This window comes from Lytechinus pictus, unplaced genomic scaffold (assembly GCF_037042905.1).
Source record: "Lytechinus pictus isolate F3 Inbred unplaced genomic scaffold, Lp3.0 scaffold_20, whole genome shotgun sequence".
NCBI lineage: Eukaryota > Metazoa > Echinodermata > Echinoidea > Temnopleuroida > Toxopneustidae > Lytechinus > Lytechinus pictus.
Genome location: NW_026974141.1, coordinates 12,487,138 through 12,507,661, shown reverse-complemented (window position 1 = coordinate 12,507,661; position 20,524 = coordinate 12,487,138).

Genomic DNA, 20,524 nt, shown 5'->3' with positions numbered 1-20,524 from the left:
TTCACCCCTAGATCGATGGAGTGATTAATGAAGATCAATTTGCTTCATTTTCAAGACATAAAAAGACGATTTCGATTAGCGGCGAATTTATTACCAGCCCCCGGCCACCAAAGTGGAATAGTTGGAATACACGTACATAATATATAGCACGCTATAACAGCTCGCGCGATATTTTCGGCAATGCACCCCGACCTTTCGGGGCACCGTAGACCCCGTCCCCCTTTTCTGTGCACCAATGTTCACCCCTAGGTCAATGGAGTGATTAATGAAGATCAATTTGCTCCATTTTCAAGACATAAAAAGGTGATTTCGATTAGCGGCGAATTTATTACCAAACCAAAGTGGAATTGTTGGAATACACGTATATAATACATAGCATTTTCATCCATGCCCCCCCTACCTTTCGGGGCATCGTAGACCCCGTCCCCCTTTTCTGTGCACCAATGTTCACCCCTAAATCGATGGAATGACTAATAAAGATCAATTTCTCTGATTTTCAAGACATAAAAAGGTGATTTCGATTAGCGGCGAATTTATTACCAGCCCCCGGCCACCAAAGTGGAATAGTTGGAATACACGTACATAATAGCACGCCATAATAGCAGGCGCCGTATTTTCGGCAATGCACCCCGACCTTTCGGGGCACCGTAGACCCCGTCCCCCTTTTCTGTGCACCAATGTTCACCCCTAGATCGATGGAGTGATTAATGAAGATCAATTTGCTCCATTTTCAAGACATAAAAAGGTGATTTCGATTAGCGGCGAATTTATTACCAAACCAAAGTGGAATTGTTGGAATACACGTATATAATACATAGCATTTTCGTCCATGCCCCCCTACCCTTCGGGGCATCGTAGACCCTGTCCCCCTTTTCTCTGCACCAATGTTTACCCCTAAATCGATGGAATGACTAATAAAGATCAATTTCGCTGATTTTCAAGACATAAAAAGGTGATTTCGATTAGCGGCGAATTTATTACCAGCCCCCGGCCACCAAAGTGGAATAGTTGGAATACACGTACATAATATATAGCACGCCATAACAGCTCGCGCGATATTTTCGGCAATGCACCCCGACCTTTCGGGGCACCGTAGACCCCGTCCCCCTTTTCTGTGCACCAATGTTCACCCCTAGATCGATGGAATGATTAATGAAGATCAATTTGCTTCATTTTCAAGACATAAAAAGGTGATTTCGATTAGCGGCGAATTTATTACCAAACCAAAGTGGAATTGTTGGAATACACGTATATAATACATAGCATTTTCGTCCATGCACCCCCTACCTTTCGGGGCATCGTAGACCCCGTCCCCCTTTTCTGTGCACCAATGTTCACCCCTAAATCGATGGAATGATTAATAAAGATAAATTTCGCTGATTTTCAAGACATAAAAAGGTGATTTCGATTAGCGGCGAATTTATTACCAGCCCCCGGCCACCAAAGTGGAATAGTTGGAATACACGTACATAATATATAGCACGCCATAACAGCTCACGCGATATTTTCGGTAATGCACCCCGACCTTTCGGGGCACCGTAGACCCCGTCCCCCTTTTCTGTGCACCAATGTTCACCCCTAAATCGATGAAATGACTAATAAAGATCAATTTCGCTGATTTTCAAGACATAAAAAGGTGATTTCGATTAGCGGCGAATTTATTACCAAACCAAAGTGGAATTGTTGGAATACACGTATATAATACATAGCATTTTCGTCCATGCACCCCCTACCTTTCGGGGCATCGTAGACCCCGTCCCCCTTTTCTGTGCACCAATTTTCACCCCTAAATCGATGGAATGACTAATAAAGATCAATTTCGCTGATTTTCAAGACATAAAAAGGTGATTTTGATTAGCGGCAAATTTATTACCAGTGGTCCCCCGGCCACCAAAGTTGAATATTTGGAATACACGTACATAATATAGCACGCCATAATAGCAGGCGCCGTATTTTCGTCCATGCACCCCCTACCTTTCGGGGCACCGTAGACCCCGTCCCCCTTTTCTGTGCACCAATGTTCACCCCTAGATCGATGGAATGATTAATGAAGATCAATTTGCTTCATTTTCAAGACATAAAAAGGTGATTTCGATTAGCGGCGAATTTATTACCAAACCAAAGTGGAATTGTTGGAATACACGTATATAATACATAGCATTTTCGTCCATGCACCCCCTACCTTTCGGGGCATCGTAGACCCCGTCCCCCTTTTCTGTGCACCAATGTTCACCCCTAAATCGATGGAATGACTAATAAAGATCAATTTCGCTGATTTTCAAGACATAAAAAGGTGATTTCGATTAGCGGCGAATTTATTACCAAACCAAAGTGGAATCGTTGGAATACACATAGCACGCGCTAGGTTTTTGGTCGACGCACCCCCCACCTCTCGGGGCATCGGAGACCCCGTCCCCCTTTTCTGTGCACCAATGTTCACCCCTAGATCGATGAAGTGATTAATAAATATCAATTTGGTTGATTTTCAAGACATAAAATGGTGATTTCGATTAGCGGCGAATTTATTTCCAAACCAAAGTGGAATTGTTGGAATACACATAGCACGCGCTAGGTGTTTGGTCGACGCACCCCCCCCCATCCACCTCTCGGGGCATCGGAGACCCCGTCCCCCTTTTCTGTGCACCAATGTTCACCCCTAGATCGATGGAGTGATTAATAAAGATCAATTTGGTTGATTTTCAAGACATAAAATGCTGATTTCGATTAGCAGCGAATTTATTACAAGCCGCCACCGAAGTAAAATAGTTGGAATTCACGTAACAATAATAGCTATATTTTCGTCGATGCACCCCCTACGTTTCGGGCCATCGTAGACCCCGTCCCCCTTTTCTGAGCACCAATTCAATTCAATTCAAAAATGGTATTTATTGATAATCAAACATGTTAATAATCATACATGAAAAAACAGCAAGAGCTGGAAATATCATGTTTACCCCTAGATCGATGAAGTAATTTATAAAGATCAATTTGGTGGATTTTCAAGAGAAAAAAGAAATCATATTGATGGAAACATAATTACTGAACAAATGCAAAGCTTTTCACACAAAGAGGTCTTCGTTGTAAAGGATATGTTGCGCAAGACAGAAGAAAAAAAAGCAGAGAGAGGGGATGACAAGACAAAACAAGAGACAGGACAGTACAAAACAACTATTTTTTAAAAAGTAGTAAAACTAAGAATGGGAAAGGGCTGACCATGAACCAGCTTGATCTGGTGAAATAACAAAAGATGATATAACTGGACAATATCAGATGAAAAAAGATAAAACAATAAAAGTGAAAAATGTAAGGATTATAATCAAGATAATGAAGTGTTAGTTCCGTTGCGAAGAATTATAGGGAATTAAGCAGAATAAGTTTGAGTTTGCGTTTGAATGAATTTAAGGAGACACTGTCTTTCACATTATTAGCGAGTGAGTTCCAGAATTTAGGACAGTTGAATAGGAATGTATTTTTGGCCAGGAAAGTTCTGTAAAGTGGAATGTGAAGTTCGTCAGAGTGTCTTGTGGGGTAATTATGATAAAATTGATATTAAGGGAACATGGCATCAAACATATGGGGAAGTGCATTATTATTATAACTATACATGAAGTGCCCTAACTGTAGTAAATACAGGTCTTTGACTTTCAACAGTTTACTTTCTAGAAAAAGTGGGTCCGTATCAGTGGCGTAGCTACGGGGGGGGGGGGGCTGGGGGCACGTGCCCCCCCCCCCTTGAGATTTGGTGTTCCCCCCAGAAAAAAAAATTGGCAGAGCAAAAAAAAAAAGGAGAAAGAAGAAAAGAAAAAGGAAAAGAAGAAGAAAGACTGAAGAAAAAAGAAGAAGAGGAAAATAAGAGGAGGAAGACGAGTGAATGAAATAATGTGAGGGGAAGACTTGCAAAAAAAAATCTTTCATGTTACTAAATATTTATTTTGCTAGCGCTTCGCGCCAGAATTGCCTGTTCGATGAGATTCATATCTTGCTAAATAGGCTGATATGGAGCTAGTTTTGAAGTCAATATACAAATCAAATTTTAGCTCGGACACCGAGCTTTCATTATTTTCTTCATTTACAAATTTAAGTGCTCTGTAAAATGTCCGTTTTATGGCCTACATAATTTTTAAGCTCACGCTGCGTGGTCACATTGTTTGATTTGCCAAGTTCATATTGTCTACGTGTATTCCATTATGTTCCATTAAACAAATGTATTCAGAATGCCCAGATTCTAGGTCTAAATCTAAAACATGCGCGATAGCATGCATGTTCTTTATTTAAAATGTCAGTACTTAAATTATCCAGTTTCACATCAGAATAACAATAATTGTTTGCTCACGCTTCAGAATCGCATTATTAATGATACCCAATTAACTATATCCTATTTATGATTACAAAATATGAATAGAGTGTCCTGCTTTTAGGTCTATAAAATCTCATTTTTTTTCCTCTCGCGCTCCGCGCTCGCATCAATTGTTTAGTTACATACCTATCCCACTTATTAATACAAAAAGTGCTTAGAATGACAATTTTTTAGGTCGGAATGTCAAAAAAATATATACCGTCTTCGTGGGTAACTGTAAGCAGTCCTTAACAGGTCCCTTTTCGATAATGCTAGAACAGTTAATACAAATTTCTGCTCGTACTTGGCGTTCGCAGTAACCATCTAGTTACATACGAATCTTGTTCAGGATCACACATAACATTGCCCAGAATATTAAATTTTCAGGACAAAATACATGAAAGCAAAAAAAAATCGCCTCGCGCTTCGCGCTCGCACTTTTTATAAGGCGTATGAGATTATTTCATGTTTATGTTGTTTTATAAGAATAAAACTAAGAAGTGACTAATCGGGGGAAAATATAGGTAAAGATAATTTCGGGCCCCGTCCCCTATTGGCGAAAGTTGGATCCGCCCTTGTGACACATACACACACACACCGGAAAAAATGGCCGGTGCCCCCTGAAAAAGCAAGGACCACCCCCCAGTGCCCCCCCCCCCCCAGGAAAAACATCCTAGCTACGCCACTGGTCCGTATGAGAACGGAAACATGTACTATAAATAATACGAAGTGCTTTCTTTTGCAAAAGCAACAATTTATCTAATAAATATTGATGGGTATCACCCCAAATAAGAATCCCATAGTTTAAATAAGGCAAGATTAAGGATCAGTAGAGCATGATTAATGATGTGGAGTGAATGCAAAATTTTAGCCTATTAATAATACCAATATTTCGTGAAATTAGTTTGGATATATTTTCAATATGATTTTTCAAAGAAAGTTTACTGTCAACTGTTATTCCAAGAAATTTGGTGTAAGGTACCATTTCCAATGGGGTATTATCAAACATAATGTTCATCGGTAACTTGTCTATGGAATTACTAAATAACATGTATTTTGTTTTGTTAGGTTAAAAAATAATCGATTGGCTCTTATCCATTCAGTAACATTAATAAGTTCAGAATTAATATCATCAACTAAAGTTTGTGGATTCTGATGAGAAAAAAATAAGGTAGAATTATGTCCACCCCTAGATCGATGAAGAGATTGATGAAAATCAATTTGGTTGATTTTCAAGACATGAAAAGTTGATTTTGACTAGCGGCGAATTTATTACGAGCCCCAACCAAAGTAAAATAGTTGGAATCAGTGCCGTAACTACGGGGGGGGGGGGGGGGGGGGGAGGAAGAGGAACGCAGTTGGAAATAAGAAACTCTTGTTCATTATAAGGTAATATTATGTCATAATTATGGTATATTACATACAGGGGGGGGGGGGCAGGGATACGTCCTTTGCATGTGCTGTGGCTCGTCATGTTCATCCCTAGATCGATGTAGTGGCGTACCTAGGATTTTCCACAGGGGGGGGGGTAAAACCGTCCGCCCAAAAATTTTACAAGCAAATAAAAAAAGGGTCTTCAAGCTCGTCAGGCCGGGGGGCAAAAAAAGTCTTTCAAGCTTGTCAGGGGGGCAGGGATACGTACTTTGCATGGGTTGTGACTCGTCAGGGGCGGCAGAGTGCCCCCTGCCCCCCCCCCCTCCCGTAGGTACGCTAGTGGATCGATGGAGTGATTTATAAAGATCAATTTGGTTGATTTTCAAGACATAAAATGGTGATTTCGATTAGCGGCAAATTTATTACCAAACCAAAGTGGAATTGTTGGAATACACGTAACATAATAACTATATTTTCGTAGATGCACCCCCTACGTTTCGGGCCATCTTAGACCCCGTCCCCCTTTTCTGTTCACCAATGTTCGCCTAGATCGATAAAATTGATTTATAAAGATTAATTTGGTGGATTTTCAAGACATAAAATGATGATTTCGATGACTTCTTAAAGTGATTGTCTCATTATAAGTTCTTCATACATAATATTTCCTGTTCGTGCTTACGTTCACATAAGTGGATTAGTGAGATATGTCTGCTCTTCATGAAATCCGCGAATCAGTCCTTAAAATGCTTTCTGATCTGAATATCAAACATTTTTAGCTTGCGCTTCGTGCTCGCATTCTGTGGTTAGTGAAATACATATGGTCTTCGTGAATTCCTACAAACAAGCCTTAAATTCCCCACTGCAGGTCTGAATTTCCTAAAATTTCAGCTCGCGCTTCGCGCTCGCAATATTTGATTAGTGAGATGCGTTTGTCATGATTACAATGACTACAAGTGCTTCTGTGTTTGGATGTAATTTTAACAAAATCAGCAAGCACTTGGCAATCGCATTAGATGACTATGGTCAGACATGTATACCATTAATGGATTACTAAAATGTAGTTTTTAAAATATCCCTGTTTGGGGTTAATGATTATATACAAAAATTACAGGTCGTGCTTTACGCTCGCATTGATTTGTTTAGCGAGACAGGTACGTATCATGACTACAAAAATTGGCTTATTATGTCTCATTTTTGGTCTGAATATAAAAAAATTTCAGCTCGCGCTTCACGCTTGGATTATTTGATCACTGAAATATATATATCCCTTTAGAGGCACTGTCCTTAAAATACCTCTATTAGGTCAGTATATCTGGCAACTGAGCGCGCTTCGCGCGCTCACTATGTGCCTCGAATTTTTTTGCGGGTCCCCCCCTAGTGCCGTGACCCACGATGCGGCACTGAAATATACATAGCACGTGATATGCATTCCATACGTTTGGGGGCATCTTAGACCCTGTCCCCTTTTTCTGTGCACCAATGTTCACCCCTAGATCGATAAAGAGATTAATGATGATCAATTTACTTTAAGTTATTTTTTAATTCATAGACGATCGCAAGGAGGGTACAGATGCAAATTTGAAAACATTTCTTCAGCTATTTTAATTTGATCGTTAATTCTTTATACATGTTTAAACGAGATACCCATAAAATCGAATGCCAAGAAAATTGAATTGAATTTGGCTATTGAAATGATGATCTCATAGGTCATTCAAATTAGTTGATGTGCATTATTACATCATTAAATCGGTTGATATATTAACGAAATTGGAGGGAAATCTATAAGAATAATAATAACAGTAACAATAATTAAAATTCAATAATCCGCTTTATATAGCGCTTCATACGGATGTCATGAGACTAATTACAGCAGGGTGCAAAAGATATTCGTTCGACCCAACCCATTCGATTTTCTATAATTTGATATTCCTGATTGACAAAAGTGTATGAATATGGTTACAAATCTAACACTGATTCTAGAAATGGTAACTACTGAACTTCCTTTGCCCTAATTGGAAGATACATCAATGACTTTAAAACTATGTTTTAACGTGGCGGAAGAATTAGGGCTATTTTACTGTTTCAGATGATGAATTTGATATTTGTATTCCAACAATTCCACTTTGGTTTGGTAATAAATTCGCCGCTAATCGAAATCACCTTTTTATGTCTTGAAAATGAAGCAAATTGATCTTCATTAATCATTCCATCGATCTAGGGGTGAACATTGGTGCACAGAAAAGGGGGACGGGGTCTACGGTGCCCCGAAAGGTCGGGGTGCATTGCCGAAAATATCGCGCGAGCTGTTATGGCGTGCTATATATTATGTACGTGTATTCCAACTATTCCACTTTGGTGGCCGGGGGCTGGTAATAAATTCGCCGCTAATCGAAATCACCTTTTTATGTCTTGAAAATCAGCGAAATTGATCTTTATTAGTCATTCCATCGATTTAGGGGTGAACATTGGTGCACAGAAAAGGGGGACGGGGTCTACGATGCCCCGAAAGGTAGGGGGTGCATGGACGAAAATGCTATGTATTATATACGTGTATTCCAACAATTCCACTTTGGTTTGGTAATAAATTCGCCGCTAATCGAAATCACCTTTTTATGTCTTGAAAATGAAGCAAATTGATCTTCATTAATCATTCCATCGATCTAGGGGTGAACATTGGTGCACAGAAAAGGGGGACGGGGTCTACGGTGCCCCGAAAGGTCGGGGTGCATTGCCGAAAATATCGCGCGAGCTGTTATGGCGTGCTATATATTATGTACGTGTATTCCAACTATTCCACTTTGGTGGCCGGGGGCTGGTAATAAATTCGCCGCTAATCGAAATCACCTTTTTATGTCTTGAAAATCAGCGAAATTGATCTTTATTAGTCATTCCATCGATTTAGGGGTGAACATTGGTGCACAGAAAAGGGGGACGGGGTCTACGATGCCCCGAAAGGTAGGGGGTGCATGGACGAAAATGCTATGTATTATATACGTGTATTCCAACAATTCCACTTTGGTTTGGTAATAAATTCGCCGCTAATCGAAATCACCTTTTTATGTCTTGAAAATGAAGCAAATTGATCTTCATTAATCATTCCATCGATCTAGGGGTGAACATTGGTGCACAGAAAAGGGGGACGGGGTCTACGGTGCCCCGAAAGGTCGGGGTGCATTGCCGAAAATATCGCGCGAGCTGTTATGGCGTGCTATATATTATGTACGTGTATTCCAACTATTCCACTTTGGTGGCCGGGGGCTGGTAATAAATTCGCCGCTAATCGAAATCACCTTTTTATGTCTTGAAAATCAGCGAAATTGATCTTTATTAGTCATTCCATCGATTTAGGGGTGAACATTGGTGCACAGAAAAGGGGGACGGGGTCTACGATGCCCCGAAAGGTAGGGGGTGCATGGACGAAAATGCTATGTATTATATACGTGTATTCCAACAATTCCACTTTGGTTTGGTAATAAATTCGCCGCTAATCGAAATCACCTTTTTATGTCTTGAAAATGAAGCAAATTGATCTTCATTAATCATTCCATCGATCTAGGGGTGAACATTGGTGCACAGAAAAGGGGGACGGGGTCTACGGTGCCCCGAAAGGTCGGGGTGCATTGCCGAAAATATCGCGCGAGCTGTTATGGCGTGCTATATATTATGTACGTGTATTCCAACTATTCCACTTTGGTGGCCGGGGGCTGGTAATAAATTCGCCGCTAATCGAAATCACCTTTTTATGTCTTGAAAATCAGCGAAATTGATCTTTATTAGTCATTCCATCGATTTAGGGGTGAACATTGGTGCACAGAAAAGGGGGACGGGGTCTACGATGCCCCGAAAGGTAGGGGGTGCATGGACGAAAATGCTATGTATTATATACGTGTATTCCAACAATTCCACTTTGGTTTGGTAATAAATTCGCCGCTAATCGAAATCACCTTTTTATGTCTTGAAAATGAAGCAAATTGATCTTCATTAATCATTCCATCGATCTAGGGGTGAACATTGGTGCACAGAAAAGGGGGACGGGGTCTACGGTGCCCCGAAAGGTCGGGGTGCATTGCCGAAAATATCGCGCGAGCTGTTATGGCGTGCTATATATTATGTACGTGTATTCCAACTATTCCACTTTGGTGGCCGGGGGCTGGTAATAAATTCGCCGCTAATCGAAATCACCTTTTTATGTCTTGAAAATCAGCGAAATTGATCTTTATTAGTCATTCCATCGATTTAGGGGTGAACATTGGTGCACAGAAAAGGGGGACGGGGTCTACGATGCCCCGAAAGGTAGGGGGTGCATGGACGAAAATGCTATGTATTATATACGTGTATTCCAACAATTCCACTTTGGTTTGGTAATAAATTCGCCGCTAATCGAAATCACCTTTTTATGTCTTGAAAATGAAGCAAATTGATCTTCATTAATCATTCCATCGATCTAGGGGTGAACATTGGTGCACAGAAAAGGGGGACGGGGTCTACGGTGCCCCGAAAGGTCGGGGTGCATTGCCGAAAATATCGCGCGAGCTGTTATGGCGTGCTATATATTATGTACGTGTATTCCAACTATTCCACTTTGGTGGCCGGGGGCTGGTAATAAATTCGCCGCTAATCGAAATCACCTTTTTATGTCTTGAAAATCAGCGAAATTGATCTTTATTAGTCATTCCATCGATTTAGGGGTGAACATTGGTGCACAGAAAAGGGGGACGGGGTCTACGATGCCCCGAAAGGTAGGGGGTGCATGGACGAAAATGCTATGTATTATATACGTGTATTCCAACAATTCCACTTTGGTTTGGTAATAAATTCGCCGCTAATCGAAATCACCTTTTTATGTCTTGAAAATGAAGCAAATTGATCTTCATTAATCATTCCATCGATCTAGGGGTGAACATTGGTGCACAGAAAAGGGGGACGGGGTCTACGGTGCCCCGAAAGGTCGGGGTGCATTGCCGAAAATATCGCGCGAGCTGTTATGGCGTGCTATATATTATGTACGTGTATTCCAACTATTCCACTTTGGTGGCCGGGGGCTGGTAATAAATTCGCCGCTAATCGAAATCACCTTTTTATGTCTTGAAAATCAGCGAAATTGATCTTTATTAGTCATTCCATCGATTTAGGGGTGAACATTGGTGCACAGAAAAGGGGGACGGGGTCTACGATGCCCCGAAAGGTAGGGGGTGCATGGACGAAAATGCTATGTATTATATACGTGTATTCCAACAATTCCACTTTGGTTTGGTAATAAATTCGCCGCTAATCGAAATCACCTTTTTATGTCTTGAAAATGAAGCAAATTGATCTTCATTAATCATTCCATCGATCTAGGGGTGAACATTGGTGCACAGAAAAGGGGGACGGGGTCTACGGTGCCCCGAAAGGTCGGGGTGCATTGCCGAAAATATCGCGCGAGCTGTTATGGCGTGCTATATATTATGTACGTGTATTCCAACTATTCCACTTTGGTGGCCGGGGGCTGGTAATAAATTCGCCGCTAATCGAAATCACCTTTTTATGTCTTGAAAATCAGCGAAATTGATCTTTATTAGTCATTCCATCGATTTAGGGGTGAACATTGGTGCACAGAAAAGGGGGACGGGGTCTACGATGCCCCGAAAGGTAGGGGGTGCATGGACGAAAATGCTATGTATTATATACGTGTATTCCAACAATTCCACTTTGGTTTGGTAATAAATTCGCCGCTAATCGAAATCACCTTTTTATGTCTTGAAAATGAAGCAAATTGATCTTCATTAATCATTCCATCGATCTAGGGGTGAACATTGGTGCACAGAAAAGGGGGACGGGGTCTACGGTGCCCCGAAAGGTCGGGGTGCATTGCCGAAAATATCGCGCGAGCTGTTATGGCGTGCTATATATTATGTACGTGTATTCCAACTATTCCACTTTGGTGGCCGGGGGCTGGTAATAAATTCGCCGCTAATCGAAATCACCTTTTTATGTCTTGAAAATCAGCGAAATTGATCTTTATTAGTCATTCCATCGATTTAGGGGTGAACATTGGTGCACAGAAAAGGGGGACGGGGTCTACGATGCCCCGAAAGGTAGGGGGTGCATGGACGAAAATGCTATGTATTATATACGTGTATTCCAACAATTCCACTTTGGTTTGGTAATAAATTCGCCGCTAATCGAAATCACCTTTTTATGTCTTGAAAATGAAGCAAATTGATCTTCATTAATCATTCCATCGATCTAGGGGTGAACATTGGTGCACAGAAAAGGGGGACGGGGTCTACGGTGCCCCGAAAGGTCGGGGTGCATTGCCGAAAATATCGCGCGAGCTGTTATGGCGTGCTATATATTATGTACGTGTATTCCAACTATTCCACTTTGGTGGCCGGGGGCTGGTAATAAATTCGCCGCTAATCGAAATCACCTTTTTATGTCTTGAAAATCAGCGAAATTGATCTTTATTAGTCATTCCATCGATTTAGGGGTGAACATTGGTGCACAGAAAAGGGGGACGGGGTCTACGATGCCCCGAAAGGTAGGGGGTGCATGGACGAAAATGCTATGTATTATATACGTGTATTCCAACAATTCCACTTTGGTTTGGTAATAAATTCGCCGCTAATCGAAATCACCTTTTTATGTCTTGAAAATGAAGCAAATTGATCTTCATTAATCATTCCATCGATCTAGGGGTGAACATTGGTGCACAGAAAAGGGGGACGGGGTCTACGGTGCCCCGAAAGGTCGGGGTGCATTGCCGAAAATATCGCGCGAGCTGTTATGGCGTGCTATATATTATGTACGTGTATTCCAACTATTCCACTTTGGTGGCCGGGGGCTGGTAATAAATTCGCCGCTAATCGAAATCACCTTTTTATGTCTTGAAAATCAGCGAAATTGATCTTTATTAGTCATTCCATCGATTTAGGGGTGAACATTGGTGCACAGAAAAGGGGGACGGGGTCTACGATGCCCCGAAAGGTAGGGGGTGCATGGACGAAAATGCTATGTATTATATACGTGTATTCCAACAATTCCACTTTGGTTTGGTAATAAATTCGCCGCTAATCGAAATCACCTTTTTATGTCTTGAAAATGAAGCAAATTGATCTTCATTAATCATTCCATCGATCTAGGGGTGAACATTGGTGCACAGAAAAGGGGGACGGGGTCTACGGTGCCCCGAAAGGTCGGGGTGCATTGCCGAAAATATCGCGCGAGCTGTTATGGCGTGCTATATATTATGTACGTGTATTCCAACTATTCCACTTTGGTGGCCGGGGGCTGGTAATAAATTCGCCGCTAATCGAAATCACCTTTTTATGTCTTGAAAATCAGCGAAATTGATCTTTATTAGTCATTCCATCGATTTAGGGGTGAACATTGGTGCACAGAAAAGGGGGACGGGGTCTACGATGCCCCGAAAGGTAGGGGGTGCATGGACGAAAATGCTATGTATTATATACGTGTATTCCAACAATTCCACTTTGGTTTGGTAATAAATTCGCCGCTAATCGAAATCACCTTTTTATGTCTTGAAAATGAAGCAAATTGATCTTCATTAATCATTCCATCGATCTAGGGGTGAACATTGGTGCACAGAAAAGGGGGACGGGGTCTACGGTGCCCCGAAAGGTCGGGGTGCATTGCCGAAAATATCGCGCGAGCTGTTATGGCGTGCTATATATTATGTACGTGTATTCCAACTATTCCACTTTGGTGGCCGGGGGCTGGTAATAAATTCGCCGCTAATCGAAATCACCTTTTTATGTCTTGAAAATCAGCGAAATTGATCTTTATTAGTCATTCCATCGATTTAGGGGTGAACATTGGTGCACAGAAAAGGGGGACGGGGTCTACGATGCCCCGAAAGGTAGGGGGTGCATGGACGAAAATGCTATGTATTATATACGTGTATTCCAACAATTCCACTTTGGTTTGGTAATAAATTCGCCGCTAATCGAAATCACCTTTTTATGTCTTGAAAATGAAGCAAATTGATCTTCATTAATCATTCCATCGATCTAGGGGTGAACATTGGTGCACAGAAAAGGGGGACGGGGTCTACGGTGCCCCGAAAGGTCGGGGTGCATTGCCGAAAATATCGCGCGAGCTGTTATGGCGTGCTATATATTATGTACGTGTATTCCAACTATTCCACTTTGGTGGCCGGGGGCTGGTAATAAATTCGCCGCTAATCGAAATCACCTTTTTATGTCTTGAAAATCAGCGAAATTGATCTTTATTAGTCATTCCATCGATTTAGGGGTGAACATTGGTGCACAGAAAAGGGGGACGGGGTCTACGATGCCCCGAAAGGTAGGGGGTGCATGGACGAAAATGCTATGTATTATATACGTGTATTCCAACAATTCCACTTTGGTTTGGTAATAAATTCGCCGCTAATCGAAATCACCTTTTTATGTCTTGAAAATGAAGCAAATTGATCTTCATTAATCATTCCATCGATCTAGGGGTGAACATTGGTGCACAGAAAAGGGGGACGGGGTCTACGGTGCCCCGAAAGGTCGGGGTGCATTGCCGAAAATATCGCGCGAGCTGTTATGGCGTGCTATATATTATGTACGTGTATTCCAACTATTCCACTTTGGTGGCCGGGGGCTGGTAATAAATTCGCCGCTAATCGAAATCACCTTTTTATGTCTTGAAAATCAGCGAAATTGATCTTTATTAGTCATTCCATCGATTTAGGGGTGAACATTGGTGCACAGAAAAGGGGGACGGGGTCTACGATGCCCCGAAAGGTAGGGGGTGCATGGACGAAAATGCTATGTATTATATACGTGTATTCCAACAATTCCACTTTGGTTTGGTAATAAATTCGCCGCTAATCGAAATCACCTTTTTATGTCTTGAAAATGAAGCAAATTGATCTTCATTAATCATTCCATCGATCTAGGGGTGAACATTGGTGCACAGAAAAGGGGGACGGGGTCTACGGTGCCCCGAAAGGTCGGGGTGCATTGCCGAAAATATCGCGCGAGCTGTTATGGCGTGCTATATATTATGTACGTGTATTCCAACTATTCCACTTTGGTGGCCGGGGGCTGGTAATAAATTCGCCGCTAATCGAAATCACCTTTTTATGTCTTGAAAATCAGCGAAATTGATCTTTATTAGTCATTCCATCGATTTAGGGGTGAACATTGGTGCACAGAAAAGGGGGACGGGGTCTACGATGCCCCGAAAGGTAGGGGGTGCATGGACGAAAATGCTATGTATTATATACGTGTATTCCAACAATTCCACTTTGGTTTGGTAATAAATTCGCCGCTAATCGAAATCACCTTTTTATGTCTTGAAAATGAAGCAAATTGATCTTCATTAATCATTCCATCGATCTAGGGGTGAACATTGGTGCACAGAAAAGGGGGACGGGGTCTACGGTGCCCCGAAAGGTCGGGGTGCATTGCCGAAAATATCGCGCGAGCTGTTATGGCGTGCTATATATTATGTACGTGTATTCCAACTATTCCACTTTGGTGGCCGGGGGCTGGTAATAAATTCGCCGCTAATCGAAATCACCTTTTTATGTCTTGAAAATCAGCGAAATTGATCTTTATTAGTCATTCCATCGATTTAGGGGTGAACATTGGTGCACAGAAAAGGGGGACGGGGTCTACGATGCCCCGAAAGGTAGGGGGTGCATGGACGAAAATGCTATGTATTATATACGTGTATTCCAACAATTCCACTTTGGTTTGGTAATAAATTCGCCGCTAATCGAAATCACCTTTTTATGTCTTGAAAATGAAGCAAATTGATCTTCATTACTCATTCCATCGATCTAGGGGTGAACATTGGTGCACAGAAAAGGGGGACGGGGTCTACGGTGCCCCGAAAGGTCGGGGTGCATTGCCGAAAATATCGCGCGAGCTGTTATGGCGTGCTATATATTATGTACGTGTATTCCAACTATTCCACTTTGGTGGCCGGGGGCTGGTAATAAATTCGCCGCTAATCGAAATCACCTTTTTATGTCTTGAAAATCAGCGAAATTGATCTTTATTAGTCATTCCATCGATTTAGGGGTGAACATTGGTGCACAGAAAAGGGGGACGGGGTCTACGATGCCCCGAAAGGTAGGGGGTGCATGGACGAAAATGCTATGTATTATATACGTGTATTCCAACAATTCCACTTTGGTTTGGTAATAAATTCGCCGCTAATCGAAATCACCTTTTTATGTCTTGAAAATGAAGCAAATTGATCTTCATTAATCATTCCATCGATCTAGGGGTGAACATTGGTGCACAGAAAAGGGGGACGGGGTCTACGGTGCCCCGAAAGGTCGGGGTGCATTGCCGAAAATATCGCGCGAGCTGTTATGGCGTGCTATATATTATGTACGTGTATTCCAACTATTCCACTTTGGTGGCCGGGGGCTGGTAATAAATTCGCCGCTAATCGAAATCACCTTTTTATGTCTTGAAAATCAGCGAAATTGATCTTTATTAGTCATTCCATCGATTTAGGGGTGAACATTGGTGCACAGAAAAGGGGGACGGGGTCTACGATGCCCCGAAAGGTAGGGGGTGCATGGACGAAAATGCTATGTATTATATACGTGTATTCCAACAATTCCACTTTGGTTTGGTAATAAATTCGCCGCTAATCGAAATCACCTTTTTATGTCTTGAAAATGAAGCAAATTGATCTTCATTAATCATTCCATCGATCTAGGGGTGAACATTGGTGCACAGAAAAGGGGGACGGGGTCTACGGTGCCCCGAAAGGTCGGGGTGCATTGCCGAAAATATCGCGCGAGCTGTTATGGCGTGCTATATATTATGTACGTGTATTCCAACTATTCCACTTTGGTGGCCGGGGGCTGGTAATAAATTCGCCGCTAATCGAAATCACCTTTTTATGTCTTGAAAATCAGCGAAATTGATCTTTATTAGTCATTCCATCGATTTAGGGGTGAACATTGGTGCACAGAAAAGGGGGACGGGGTCTACGATGCCCCGAAAGGTAGGGGGTGCATGGACGAAAATGCTATGTATTATATACGTGTATTCCAACAATTCCACTTTGGTTTGGTAATAAATTCGCCGCTAATCGAAATCACCTTTTTATGTCTTGAAAATGAAGCAAATTGATCTTCATTAATCATTCCATCGATCTAGGGGTGAACATTGGTGCACAGAAAAGGGGGACGGGGTCTACGGTGCCCCGAAAGGTCGGGGTGCATTGCCGAAAATATCGCGCGAGCTGTTATGGCGTGCTATATATTATGTACGTGTATTCCAACTATTCCACTTTGGTGGCCGGGGGCTGGTAATAAATTCGCCGCTAATCGAAATCACCTTTTTATGTCTTGAAAATCAGCGAAATTGATCTTTATTAGTCATTCCATCGATTTAGGGGTGAACATTGGTGCACAGAAAAGGGGGACGGGGTCTACGATGCCCCGAAAGGTAGGGGGTGCATGGACGAAAATGCTATGTATTATATACGTGTATTCCAACAATTCCACTTTGGTTTGGTAATAAATTCGCCGCTAATCGAAATCACCTTTTTATGTCTTGAAAATGAAGCAAATTGATCTTCATTACTCATTCCATCGATCTAGGGGTGAACATTGGTGCACAGAAAAGGGGGACGGGGTCTACGGTGCCCCGAAAGGTCGGGGTGCATTGCCGAAAATATCGCGCGAGCTGTTATGGCGTGCTATATATTATGTACGTGTATTCCAACTATTCCACTTTGGTGGCCGGGGGCTGGTAATAAATTCGCCGCTAATCGAAATCACCTTTTTATGTCTTGAAAATCAGCGAAATTGATCTTTATTAGTCATTCCATCGATTTAGGGGTGAACATTGGTGCACAGAAAAGGGGGACGGGGTCTACGATGCCCCGAAAGGTAGGGGGTGCATGGACGAAAATGCTATGTATTATATACGTGTATTCCAACAATTCCACTTTGGTTTGGTAATAAATTCGCCGCTAATCGAAATCACCTTTTTATGTCTTGAAAATGAAGCAAATTGATCTTCATTACTCATTCCATCGATCTAGGGGTGAACATTGGTGCACAGAAAAGGGGGACGGGGTCTACGGTGCCCCGAAAGGTCGGGGTGCATTGCCGAAAATATCGCGCGAGCTGTTATGGCGTGCTATATATTATGTACGTGTATTCCAACTATTCCACTTTGGTGGCCGGGGGCTGGTAATAAATTCGCCGCTAATCGAAATCACCTTTTTATGTCTTGAAAATCAGCGAAATTGATCTTTATTAGTCATTCCATCGATTTAGGGGTGAACATTGGTGCACAGAAAAGGGGGACGGGGTCTACGATGCCCCGAAAGGTAGGGGGTGCATGGACGAAAATGCTATGTATTATATACGTGTATTCCAACAATTCCACTTTGGTTTGGTAATAAATTCGCCGCTAATCGAAATCACCTTTTTATGTCTTGAAAATGAAGCAAATTGATCTTCATTAATCATTCCATCGATCTAGGGGTGAACATTGGTGCACAGAAAAGGGGGACGGGGTCTACGGTGCCCCGAAAGGTCGGGGTGCATTGCCGAAAATATCGCGCGAGCTGTTATGGCGTGCTATATATTATGTACGTGTATTCCAACTATTCCACTTTGGTGGCCGGGGGCTGGTAATAAATTCGCCGCTAATCGAAATCACCTTTTTATGTCTTGAAAATCAGCGAAATTGATCTTTATTAGTCATTCCATCGATTTAGGGGTGAACATTGGTGCACAGAAAAGGGGGACGGGGTCTACGATGCCCCGAAAGGTAGGGGGTGCATGGACGAAAATGCTATGTATTATATACGTGTATTCCAACAATTCCACTTTGGTTTGGTAATAAATTCGCCGCTAATCGAAATCACCTTTTTATGTCTTGAAAATGAAGCAAATTGATCTTCATTAATCATTCCATCGATCTAGGGGTGAACATTGGTGCACAGAAAAGGGGGACGGGGTCTACGGTGCCCCGAAAGGTCGGGGTGCATTGCCGAAAATATCGCGCGAGCTGTTATGGCGTGCTATATATTATGTACGTGTATTCCAACTATTCCACTTTGGTGGCCGGGGGCTGGTAATAAATTCGCCGCTAATCGAAATCACCTTTTTATGTCTTGAAAATCAGCGAAATTGATCTTTATTAGTCATTCCATCGATTTAGGGGTGAACATTGGTGCACAGAAAAGGGGGACGGGGTCTACGATGCCCCGAAAGGTAGGGGGTGCATGGACGAAAATGCTATGTATTATATACGTGTATTCCAACAATTCCACTTTGGTTTGGTAATAAATTCGCCGCTAATCGAAATCACCTTTTTATGTCTTGAAAATCAGCGAAATTGATCTTTATTAGTCATTCCATCGATTTAGGGGTGAACATTGGTGCACAGAAAAGGGGGACGGGGTCTACGATGCCCCGAAAGGTAGGGGGTGCATGGACGAAAATGCTATGTATTATATACGTGTATTCCAACAATTCCACTTTTGTTTGGTAATAAATTCGCCGCTAATCGAAATCACCTTTTTATGTCTTGAAAATGAAGCAAATTGATCTTCATTAATCATTCCATCGATCTAGGGGTGAACATTGGTGCACAGAAAAGGGGGACGGGGTCTACGGTGCCCCGAAAGGTCGGGGTGCATTGCCGAAAATATCGCGCGAGCTGTTATGGCGTGCTATATATTATGTACGTGTATTCCAACTATTCCACTTTGGTGGCCGGGGGCTGGTAATAAATTCGCCGCTAATCGAAATCACCTTTTTATGTCTTGAAAATCAGCGAAATTGATCTTTATTAGTCATTCCATCGATTTAGGGGTGAACATTGGTGCACAGAAAAGGGGGACGGGGTCTACGATGCCCCGAAAGGTAGGGGGTGCATGGACGAAAATGCTATGTATTATATACGTGTATTCCAACAATTCCACTTTGGTTTGGTAATAAATTCGCCGCTAATCGAAATCACCTTTTTATGTCTTGAAAATGAAGCAAATTGATCTTCATTAATCATTCCATCGATCTAGGGGTGAACATTGGTGCACAGAAAAGGGGGACGGGGTCTACGGTGCCCCGAAAGGTCGGGGTGCATTGCCGAAAATATCGCGCGAGCTGTTATGGCGTGCTATATATTATGTACGTGTATTCCAACTATTCCACTTTGGTGGCCGGGGGCTGGTAATAAATTCGCCGCTAATCGAAATCACCTTTTTATGTCTTGAAAATCAGCGAAATTGATCTTTATTAGTCATTCCATCGATTTAGGGGTGAACATTGGTGCACAGAAAAGGGGGACGGGGTCTACGATGCCCCGAAAGGTAGGGGGTGCATGGACGAAAATGCTATGTATTATATACGTGTATTCCAACAATTCCACTTTGGTTTGGTAATAAATTCGCCGCTAATCGAAATCACCTTTTTATGTCTTGAAAATGAAGCAAATTGATCTTCATTAATCATTCCATCGATCTAGGGGTGAACATTGGTGCACAGAAAAGGGGGACGGGGTCTACGGTGCCCCGAAAGGTCGGGGTGCATTGCCGAAAATATCGCGCGAGCTGTTATGGCGTGCTATATATTATGTACGTGTATTCCAACTATTCCACTTTGGTGGCCGGGGGCTGGTAATAAATTCGCCGCTAATCGAAATCACCTTTTTATGTCTTGAAAATCAGCGAAATTGATCTTTATTAGTCATTCCATCGATTTAGGGGTGAACATTGGTGCACAGAAAAGGGGGACGGGGTCTACGATGCCCCGAAAGGTAGGGGGTGCATGGACGAAAATGCTATGTATTATATACGTGTATTCCAACAATT